At 43.2% G+C, this 12,177-nt stretch overlaps 1 protein-coding gene across 3 annotated transcripts in view; it reads right to left on the reverse strand.

Annotated features, from left to right (window-relative positions):
* LOC129853969 (cadherin-23-like) overlaps positions 1–12,177 on the reverse strand; it is a 565,813-nt gene that overhangs the window by 52,465 nt on the left and 501,171 nt on the right. The gene's annotated exons all lie outside the window — the stretch shown is intronic.

Genomic DNA, 12,177 nt, shown 5'->3' on the forward strand with positions numbered 1-12,177 from the left:
GGGTGGTGTGTGTCTCTTTGTGAACCTCTTAAGAGGCAGCGCTCCTAGTGGCCGATGATTTTAATTCAGGAAAACTGAAATCCATTTGACATAATTTCTACCAGCATGTCACCTGTTCAACTACAGGCAACATCTACATTGAGCTAAAGGCTAGAGCTGCTACTTTCAAGGAGTGGGACACTAACCCGAATGCTTATAAGAAATCCCGCTATGCCCTCTGATGAACCATCAAACAGGCAAAGTATCAATACAGGACTAAGATCGAATCCTACCACAACGGCTGTGACGCTCGTCGGACGTGGCAGGGTTTACAAACTATCGCGGATTACAAAGGGAAACTCAGCCGCGAGCTGCCCAGTGACATGAGTCTACCAGACCAGCTAACCCTAACCCTATCCCTGACCCAGTCTCTAATACCTACTGTACATGTTTCAAGCAGACTACCCTAATCCATGTGCCCAAGAACGCCAAGGTAACCTGTCTACATGACCATAACCCCGTAGCACTCACATCTGTAGCCATGAAACGCTTTCTAAAGGCTGGTCATGTCTCACATCAACACCATCATCCCAGACACCCTGGACCCACTCCAATTCGCATTCCACCCCAACAGATCCACAGATCATGCAAATTTATATTGCACTCCACACTGCCCTTTCCCACTTGGACAAAAGGAACACCTTAATTAAAATTATGTTCCTTGACTACAGCTCAGCATTCAACACCATAATGCCCTCCAAGCGCTTTACTAACCCTGGGACTGAACACCTCCCTCTGCAACTGGATCGGCAACAACATATCCGTCATGCTGACTCTCAACACAGGGGCACCTAACGGGTGCATGCCCCCCTCCTGTACTCCCTGTTTACCCGTGAATGCGTCGCTGCATATGACTCCAATACCGTCATTAATATTGCCAATGACACAACGGTGGTAGGCCTGATAACTGGCAACGATGAGACAGCCTAAAGGGAGGAGGTCAGAGACCTGGCAGTGTGGTGCCAGGACAACAACCTCTCCCTCAATGTCAGAAAGTCAAAGGAGCACGCCCCAATTCACATCGACGTGGCTGAAGTGGAGCGGGTGAAACCTTCAAATTCCTCGGTTTCCTCATCACTAAGGACCTATCATAGTCCAAACACAACAACACAGTCGCGAAGATGACAACAATGCCTATTCCCCCTCAGGAGCCTGAAAAGATTTGTCATGGGCCCTCAGATCCTCAAATTTCTACAGATTGAGAGCATCTTGACTGGCTGCATCACCACTTGGTATGGCAACTGCTTGGCATCCGACTGCAAGGCGCTACAGAGGGTAGTGCATAAGGCCCAGTATATCACTTGGGCTGAGCTCCCTGCCATCTAGGACCTCTATACCAGGCGGTGTCAGAGGAAAGCCCTAAAAATTGTCAAAGACTCCAGCCACCCAAGTCATAGACCAGGGGTCTCCAACCCTGTTTCTGGAGAGCTACTGTTCTGTAGGTTTTCACTCCAATCTTAATCTAGCGTACTTAATTCTAATAATTAGGTGGTTGATAATATGAATCAGGTTAGTTACAACTGCGGTTGGAACAGAATCCCACAGTAGGGTAGTTCTCCAGGAACAGGGTTGGAGAACCTGAATCTGCAGACGTGTTGCTGTGCGTTTTGCTGCCAACTTTACTTTACTTTGCTAGCTGACAACTTTACGTTTTTTGTTTTGTTTCTGTTTTTAATTACCGTTTATATTTTTAGTTTTTCCATCGCAACTTTTTTCCCTCATTCAACTTTTTCACTCCGGACGCTTTATCTGGACATGGTTCGTCAACACCTTCAACAGCCGAAGCTAAGTAGTAACATTAACATGATGTCTTCTAATTGCAGTCGCTGTACTCATAATATACAGGAGAACGATCGCCTTACGGCGAAAATAGCTGTGCTGCAAGCCCAGCTTCAGACGCAATCGTTAGGCAAGGGTAATTTCAGTGTAGGAAAGGAAGAAACAGCGTCTGTGCCACCAGTAAGTACAGATAGTAACGTTAGTATAAATCCCCCCGCACAGTCCCCGCAGCCGGACAACTTTCTCATGGCTTCTGGAGGGAAATGCTGTTGGAATGCTCAACCGGTGTCGCTCATTCAGCCGACAGAAACTTTCAACCGGTTTTCCCCATTATGTAGCGAGTCGGAGTCTGAGTCTGAGTCTTCTCTTGTCTCTACTCCTCTCGTTACGGGGTCTGAGACGCCGAAGGCTCCCACCGTTAGCTCTGACAAATTGAAAACCCTAGTCATTGGCGACTCCATTACCCGCAGTATTAGACTTAAAACGAATCACCCAGCGATCATACACTGTTTAACAGGGGGCAGGGCTACCGACGTTAAGGCTAATCTTAAGATGGTGCTGGCTAAAGCTAAATCTGGCGAGTGTAGAGAGTATAGAGATATTGTTATCCACGTCGGCACCAACGATGTTAGGATGAAACAGTCAGAGGTCACCAAGTGCAACATAGCTTCAGCGTGTAAATCAGCTAGAAAGATGTGTCGGCATCGAGTAATTGTCTCTGGCCCCCTCCCAGTTAGGGGGAGTGACGAGCTCTACAGCAGAGTCTCAGCACTCAATCGCTGGTTGAAAACTGTTTTCTGCCCCTCCCAAAAGATAGAATTTGTAGATAATTGGCCCTCTTTCTGGGACTCACCCACAAACAGGACCAAGCCTGACCTGCTAAGGAGTGACGGACTCCATCCTACCTGGAGGGGTGCTCTCATCTTATCTACCAACATAGATAGGGCTCTAACTCCTTTAGCCCCACAATGAAATAGGGTGCAGGCCAGGCAGCAGGCTGTTAGCCAACCTGCCAGCTTAGTGGAGTCTGCCAATAGCACAGTCAGTGTAGTCAGCTCAGCCATACCCATTGAGACTGTGTCTGTGCCTCGACCTAGGTTGGGCAAAACTAAACATGGCGGTGTTCGCCTTAGCAATCTTATTAGGATAAAGACCTCCTCCATTCCTGCCATTATTGAAAGAGATCGTGATACCTCACATCTCAAAATAGGGTTACTTAATGTTAGATCCCTCACTTCAAAGGCAGTCATAGTCAATGAACTAATCACTGATCATAATCTTGATGTGATTGGCCTGACTGAAACATGGCTTAAGCCTGATGAATTTACTGTGTTAAATGAGGCCTCACCTCCTGGTTACACTAGTGACCATATCCCCCGTGCATCCCGCAAAGGCGGAGGTGTTGCTAACATCTACGATAGCAAATTTCAATTTACAAAAAAAAAAATGGCGTTTTCGTCTTTTGAGCTTCTAGTCATGAAATCTATGCAGCCTACTCAATCACTTTTTATAGCTACTGTTTACAGGCCTCCTGGGCCATATACAGCGTTCCTCTCTGAGTTTCCTGAATTCCTATCAGACCTTGTAGTCATAGCAGATCATATTCTAATTTTTGGTGATTTTAATATTCACATGGAGAAGTCCACAGACCCACTCCAAAAGTCTTTCGGAGCCATCATCGACTCAGTGGGTTTTGTCCAACATGTCTCTGGACCTACTCACTGCCACAGTCATACTCTGGACCTAGTTTTGTCCCATGGAATAAATGTTGTAGATCTTAATGTTTTTCCACATAATCCTGGACTATCGGACCACCATTTTATTACGTTTGCAATCGCAACAAATAATCTGCTCAGACCCCAATCAAGGAGCATCAAAAGTCGTGCTATAAATTCTCAGACAACACAAAAATTCCTTGATGCCCTTCCAGACTCCTTCTGCCTACCCAAGGACGTCAGAGGACAAAAATCAGTTAACCACTTAACTGAGGAAATCAATTTAACCTTGCGCAATACCCTAGATGCAGTTGCACCCCTAAAAACGAAAAACATTTGTCATAAGAAACTAGCTCCCTGGTATACAGAAAATACCCGAGCTTTGAAGCAAGCTTCCAGGAAATTGGAACGGAAATGGCGCCACACAAAACTGGAAGTCTTCCGACTAGCTTGGAAAGACAGTACCGTGCAGTACCGAAGAGCCCTCACTGCTGCTCGATCATCCTACTTTTCCAACTTAATCGAGGAAAATAAGAACAATCCAAAATTTATTTTTGATACTGTTGCAAAGCTAACTAAAAAGCAGCATTCCCCAAGAGAGGATGGCTTTCACTTCAGCAGTAATAAATTCATGAACTTCTTTGAGGAAAAGATCATGACCATTAGAAAGCAAATTACGGACTCCTCTTTGAATCTGCGTATTCCTCCAGGGCTTAGCTGTCCTGGATCTGCACAGCTCTGCGAGGGCCTGGGATCGGGAGAGACACTTAAGTGTTTTAGTACTATATCTCTTGACACAATGATGAAAATAATCATGGCCTCTAAACCTTCAAGCTGCATACTGGATCCTATTCCTACTAAACTGCTGAAGGAGCTGCTTCCTGTGCTTGGCCCTCCTATGTTGAACATAATAAACAGCTCTCTATCCACCGGATGTGTACCAAACTCACTAAAAGTGGCAGTGATAAAGCCTCTCTTGAAAAAGCCAAACCTTGACCCGGAAAATATAAAAAACTATCGGCCTATATCGAATCTTCCATTCCTCTCAAAAATTTTAGAAAAAGCTGTTGCGCAGCAACTCACTGCCTTTCTGAAGACAAACAATGTATACGAAATGCTTCAGTCTGGTTTTAGACCCCATCATAGCACTGAGACTGCACTTGTGAAGGTGGTAAATGACCTTTTAATGGCGTCAGACCGAGGCTCTGCATCTGTCCTCGTGCTACTAGACCTTAGCGCTGCCTTTGACACCATCGATCACCACATTCTTTTGGAGAGACTGGAAACCCAAATTGGTCTACACGGACAAGTTCTGGCCTGGTTTAGATCTTACCTGTCGGAAAGATATCAGTTTGTCTCTGTGAATGGTCTGTCCTCTGACAAATCAACTGTACATTTCGGTGTTCCTCAAGGTTCCGTTTTAGGACCACTATTGTTTTCACTATATATTTTACCTCTTGGGGATGTTATTCGAAAACATAATGTTAACTTTCACTGCTATGCGGATGACACACAGCTGTACATTTCAATGAAACATGGTGAAGCCCCAAAATTGCCCTCGCTAGAAGCCTGTGTTTCAGACATAAGGAAGTGGATGGCTGAAAACTTTCTACTTTTAAACTCGGACAAAACAGAGATGCTTGTTCTAGGTTCCAAGAAACAAAGAGATCTTCTGTTAAATCTGACAATTCATCTTGATGGTTGTAAAGTCGTCTCAAATAAAACTGTGAAGGACCTCGGCGTTACTCTTGACCCTGATCTCTCTTTTGACGAACATATCAAGACTGTTTCAAGGACAGCTTTTTTCCATCTACGTAACATTGCAAAAATCAGAAATTTTCTGTCCAAAAATGATGCTGAAAAATTAATCCATGCATTTGTTACTTCTAGGTTAGACTACTGCAATGCTCTACTTTCCGGCTACCCGGATAAAGCACTAAATAAACTTCAGTTAGTGCTAAATACGGCTGCTAGAATCCTGACTAGAACCAAGAAATTTGATCATATTACTCCAGTGCTAGCTTCCCTACACTGGCTTCCCGTTAAGGCAAGGGCTGATTTCAAGGTTTTACTGTTAACCTATAAAGCGTTACATGGGCTTGCTCCTACCTATCTTTCCGAGTTGGTCCTGCCGTACATACCTACACGTACGCTACGGTCACAAGACGCAGGCCTCCTAATTGTCCCTAAAATTTCTAAGCAAACAGCTGGAGGCAGGGCTTTCTCCTATAGATCTCCATTTTTATGGAACAGTCTGCCTACCCATGTGAGAGACGCAGACTCGGTCTCAACCTTTAAGTCTTTACTGAAGACTTATCTCTTCAGTAGGTCATATGATTGAGTGTAGTCTGGCCCAGGAGTGTGAAGGTGAACGGAAAGGCTCTGGAGCAACGAACCGCCCTTGCTGTCTCTCCAGGGCCGGTTCCCCTCTCTCCACTGGGATTCTCTGCCTCTAACCCTGTTACTGGGGCTGAGTCACTGGCTTGCTGGTGCTCTTTCATGCCGTCCCTAGGAGGGGTGCGTCACTTGAGTGGGTTGAGTTACTGACGTGAACTTCCTGTCTGGGTTGGCGCCCCCCCTTGGTTGTGCTGTGGTGGAGACCTTTGTGGGCTATACTCGGCCTTGTCTCAGGATTGTAAGTTGGTGGTTGAGGATATCCCTCTAGTGGTGTGGGGGCTGTGCTTTGGCAGAGTGGGTGGGGTTATATCCTTCCTGTTTGGCCCTGTCCGGGGGTTTCTTCGGATGGGGCCACAGTGTCTCCTGACCGCTCCTGTCTCAGCCTCCAGTATTTATGCTGTAGTAGTTTATGTGTCGGGGGGCTAGGGTCAGTTGGTTATACCTGGAGTACTTCTCCTGTCTTATCCAGTGTCCTGTGTGAATTTAAGTATGCTCGCTCTAATTCTCTCGTTCTCTCTTTCTCTCTGAGAACCTGAGCCCTAGGACCATACGTCAGGACTACCGGGCATGCTGACACCTTGCTGTCCCCAGTCCGCCCGGCCTTGCTGCTATTCCAGTTTCAACTGTTTCTGCCTGCGGTTACGAAACCCCTACCTGTCCCAGACCTGCTGTTTTCAACTCTTAATGATCGGCTATGAAAAGCCAACTGAGATTTATTCCTGATTATTATTTGACCATGCTTGTCATTTATGAACATTTTGAAAATCTTGGCTCTCTCTAATTTTCTCCTTCTCTCTTTCTCTCGGAGGACCTGAGCCCTAGGACCATACGTCGGGACTACCGCCCGTGGTGACTCCTTGCTGTCCCCAGTCTGCCTGGCCTTGCTGCTATTCCAGTTTCAGCTGTTCTGCCTGCGGTTATGGAACCGCCACCTGTCCCAGACCTGTTGTTTTTCAACTCTTAATGATCAGCTATGAAAAGCCAACTGAAAATTATTCATGATTATTATTTGACCATGCTTGTCACTTATGAACATTTTTGAACATCTTGGCATAGTTCTGTTATAATCTCCACCCGGCACAGCCAGAAGAGGACTGGCCACCCCTCATAGCCTGGTTCCTCTCTAGGTTTCTTCCTAGGTTTTGGCCTTTCTAGGGAGTTTTTCCTAGCCACCGTGCTTCTACACCTGCATTCTAGCTGTTTGGGGTTTTAGGCTGGGTTTCTGTACAGCACTTCGAGATATTATTTGATGTACGAAGGGCTATATAAAATAAAATTGATTGATTGATTGATAGACAATTCTCTCTGTTACCGCACAGCAAGCGGTACCAATACACCGTGTCTGGAACCAACAGGACCCTGAACAGCCATAAGACTGCTAAATAGTTAGTTAAATAGTTAACCAAATAGCTACCCGGACTACCTGCATTGACCCTTTTTGTACCAACTTTTTTGACTCATCACATACGCTGCTGCTACTGTTTACTATCTGTCTCTTTATTCCTAGTTATATGTACATATCTACCTCAATTACCTCGTAATCCTGCACATCGACTCGTACTGATACCCCTTATCATTACACATTGTGTATCTATTATTACTTTTATTATGAAGTATTTTACTTTTCTATTAATTCTCTATTTTCTTTCTCTGCATTGCTGGTAAGTGTCCGCAATCAAGCATTTCACTGATTGTTGTTTACAAAGCATGTGGCAAATTGAATATCACAACACATCTGGGTGAATTTATGTGAATTTCAACTCTGCCACTGTTAGTGGGTTCAATATGAAACTGATTTTACATGATACACAGTAGCTACTGTAAATACATAGACAATAGATCCATGTGTTTCTTTTTCTGTAGTGTATTGGCTACATTCAAAGCCATTAATTAGAGATTGAGGATTCTGCACTATATTTTATTTACATGACACTACAAAATGATATGGCAGCCATGTTAGCACCATATTAACAGTACATGCAGGGGTATATAAATACTATATACAGTATATGAAGGGTTTATTTTTTCATTTGTTAATTTCATCTTGTAGGCTATACATTCACAGCTAAAAGCTGAGTTGCATAGGCCTAGAGATAATGATAAAACATTTAAGTAGACATAACAATTAGGTAGACAAAACAAAGACATAGATTTTGATGGTGATGAAGCCAGCTTCGGAGAGTTCCTTCACAACATGTCGGAGACTGGTGCTTCTGGCAACTCACTAGAGTTAGATGAGTTGATGATGGTGAAGCCAGATGTCATGGAAAATTACAGAATTAGTCATGCTATCCAGTGTTTTACTTTTTTAAAGAATTGTCTCTTGTTATATGCTAGTGTTTTTTCTAACCTGATACAAACTTGTCTTTGTGGGACTTAGTCATAAGACTGGGCGTATAGCTAAGGTCATTCATGTGACATCCCATGGGTTTACTATCTACAGAAAGGCACATGTATGGAAACTTGCAGAAAGGTGCACATTATAGTGTTTCGCTATTGTGAATGCAGTTAGACGGTTGAGCACTCAGCCTATCAACCTCGTGCTATCAAAAATCTGCACAGACAACTAACTGCTTTTTACACACTATCTGTTGACTGCCATGTATACAAAAATGATGTGCTTCTCTATAAAAGCTGAAAAGCGATACAGTTTGTTGGGCCTTAACTGCGCAACTGTTGAAGTGCATAGCTAACTGCTCCATTTTTACAGTTAGCTATTATTAGAAAACCCTTTTGCAACTATGTTAGCACAGCTGAAAATTGTTGTGCCGATTAAAGAAGCAATAAAACTGGCCGTCTTTAGACTAGTTGAGAGCATCAGCCTTTGTGGTTGTGATTACAGACTCAAAATGGCTAGAAACAATGACCTTTCTTCTGAAACTTCGTCAGTCTATTCTTGTTCTGAGAAATGAAGGCTATTCCATGAAAGAAATTGCCAAGAAACTGAAGATCTCGTACAACTCTGTGTACTACTCCCTTCACAGAACAGCGTAAACTGTCTTTAACCAGAATAGAAAGAGGAGTGGGAGGCCCCGGAGTACAACTGAGCAAGAGGACAAGTACATTAGTGTCTAGTTTGAGAAACAGACACCTCACAAGTACTCAACTGGCAGCTTCATTAAATAGTACCCGCAAAACACGAGGCCTCCCCACTCCTCTTTATATTCTGGTTAGAGACAGTTTGCTCTGTTCTGTGAAGGGAGTAGTACACAGAGTTGTACGAGATCATCAGTTTCTTGGCAATTTCTTTCATGGAATAGCCTTCATTTCTCAGAACAAGAATGGTATCTTGAGAACTCTCGTGCTGCAGGGATTATGCGTCCACCCCCCACCCCCCCCCGGCGAATGGTTCTTTTTTCTTTCTTTTTTTAGGGGAGGATCAGCTTAATATTGCGGAAATAATGTTGCTTCCATTAACTTCTTTGGGACAGGGGGGCAGTATTGAGTAGCTTGGATAAAAAGGTGCCCAGAGTAAACTGCCTGCTACTCTGTCCTAACAGCTAGATAATGCATATAATTAGTAGATTTGGATAGAAAACACTCTGAAGTTTCTAAAACTGTTTGAATGATGTCTCTGAGTATAACAGAACTCATATGGCAGGCAAAAAACAGAGAAAAAATCCAACCAGGAAGTGGGAAATCTTGAGGTTTGTAGTGTTTCAACTCTTTGCCTATCCAAGATACAGTGGAAATGGGTTCATATTGCACTTCCTAAGGCTTCCACTAGATGTCAACAGTCTATAGAACCTTGTTTGATGCTTCTACTATGAAAGGGGAGCGAATAAGAGCTGTTTGAACCAGTGGTCAGGCTAAAAGCCTTTAGTTTAGTCATGCGCATAGCCGTGAGCACGAGCTTCGTTCCCTTTCATTTCTAAAGACAAAGGAATTGTTCGGTTGGAATATTATTGAAGATTTATGATAAACACATCCTAAAGATTGATTCTATACATCGTTTGACATGTTTCTACAAACTATAATGGAATTTTTTTGAATTTTCGTCTGGACTTAGTGCCCGCGCCTTGTGCATTTGGATTACTGGACTAAAGGCGTGAACAAAATGGAGGTATTTGGACATAAAGATTAACTTTATCGAACAAAATGAAAAATAATTCTAACATGGAGACCTGGGAGTGCCATCAGATGAAGATCATCAAAGGTAAGTGATTTATTTTAACGCTATTTCTGACTTTTGTGACACCTCTCCTTGGCTGGAAAATGGCTGTAGGGTTTTCTGTGGCTAAGCGCTGACCTAACATAATCGCATGGTGTGCTTTCGCCGTAAAGCCTTTTTGAAATCGGACACTGTGGTTGGATTTACAAGAAGTTAACTTTAACTTCTCTAGGGTAGGGGGCAGCATTCGGAATTTTGGATGAGAGGCATGCCCAAATTAAACTGCCTGCTTCTCGGGCCCAGGAAGATATGATATGCATATAACTGGTAGATTTGGATAGAAAACACTCTAAAGTTTCCAAAACTGTTAAAATAGTCTGTGAGTATAAAAGAACTGATTTGGCAGGCGAAAACCTGAGAAAAATCCATTCAGGAAGTAGTTTCTTTTGTTGGTTTTGTAGTTTTATATTCTATGCCATTACAGTATCCATTGACTTAGGACTCAAATTGCAGTTTCTATGCCTTCCACTAGATGTCAACAGTCTTTAGAAATTGTTTCAGGCTTGTATTCTGAAAAATGAGGAAGTAAGAGCAGTCTGAATGAGTGGACCCTAAAGTGTCACAGAGCTTTTTCATGCACGTGACCGAGAGAGTGCCTTTCTTGTTTACCTTTCAACGTTATTGTCCGGTGGAAATATTATCGATTATTTAGGCTAAAAACAACCTGAGGATTGAATATAAACATCGTTTGACATGTTTCTATGAACTTTACGGATACAATTTAGATTTTTTTGTCTGCCTGTTTTGACTGCGTTTGAACCTGTGGATTACTGAAGAAAACGTGCAAACAAAACTGAGGTTTTTGAATACAAAAGAGACTTCGAACAAAAATAACATTTATTGAGTAAATGAATGTCTGCTGAGTGCAACCATATGAAGATCATCAAAGGTAAGGGATTAATTTTATCTCTATTTCTGACTTGTGTAACTCTTCTACTTGGCTGGTTACTGTTTGTAATGATTTGTCTGCTGGGCTAAGTTCTCAAATAATCGTAAGGTATGCTTTCGACCTAAAGCATTTTTTAAATCTGACACCGTGGTTGGATTCACAAGAAGTTAACCTTTAAACCCTTGTAAAATATGTTTTGTTTTATGAATTTTTATAATGAGTATTTCTGTATTTGAATTTGGCGCCCAGCAGTTTCACTGGCTGTTGAAGAGGTGGGATGCTAACGTCTCACGTACCCAAGAGAGGTTAAAATGGTGTATAATACTTGTATGTTTGAGGAATTTTAATTATGGGCTATCTGTTGTTTTGAATTTGGCGCCCTGTAATTTCACTGGCTGTTGTCGAGGTGGGACGCTACCGTCCCACTTGTACCAGAGAGGTTAACACGTTTAAATGTCTTACTCACGTCAGCCACGGAGAAGGAGATTCCACAGTCCTTGGTAGAGGGCCGCGTTGGTGGCACTGTATTATCCTCAAAGCAGGCAAAGAAGGTGTTTAGTTTTTCTGGAAGCAAGACATCAGTGTCCGTCACGTAGCTGGTTTTCCTTTTGTTGTCCGTGATTGTTTGTAGACCCTGTAGACCCTGTCACATATGTTTGAATTGCGAATCCATTCTCTCTATAACGACATTTTGCTTGTTTGATTGCCTTGCGGAGGGAATAACTACAATGTTTATATTCGGCCATATTCCCAGTCACCTTTCCATTGTTAAATCGGTGGTTCAAGCTTTCAGTTTTGCGCGAATGCCATCATTGATCCTCGGTTTCTGGTTAGGGAAGGTTTTAATAGTCCCAGTGGGTACAACATCTCCTATACACTTCCTTATAAACTCATTCACCCAATCAGCGCATACGTCAATTTTATTCTCTGAGGCGACCCGGAACATATCCCAGTCCCCGTGATGAAAACAATCTTGAAGCGTGGATTCTGATTGGTCAGACCAGCGTTGAATAATCCTTAGCACGGTACATCCTGTTTGAGTTTCTGTCTATAGGAAGGGAGGAGCAAAATGTGTGCAAAAAGGAGGGCATTGTTAGCACTGCGGAAGTTATAGTAACAATGGTCCAGTGTTTTTCCAGTGCGAGCGCTACAGTCGATATGCTGAAAGAATTTAGGTAGCCTTGTTC

Source organism: Salvelinus fontinalis, chromosome 1 (assembly GCF_029448725.1).
Source record: "Salvelinus fontinalis isolate EN_2023a chromosome 1, ASM2944872v1, whole genome shotgun sequence".
NCBI lineage: Eukaryota > Metazoa > Chordata > Actinopteri > Salmoniformes > Salmonidae > Salvelinus > Salvelinus fontinalis.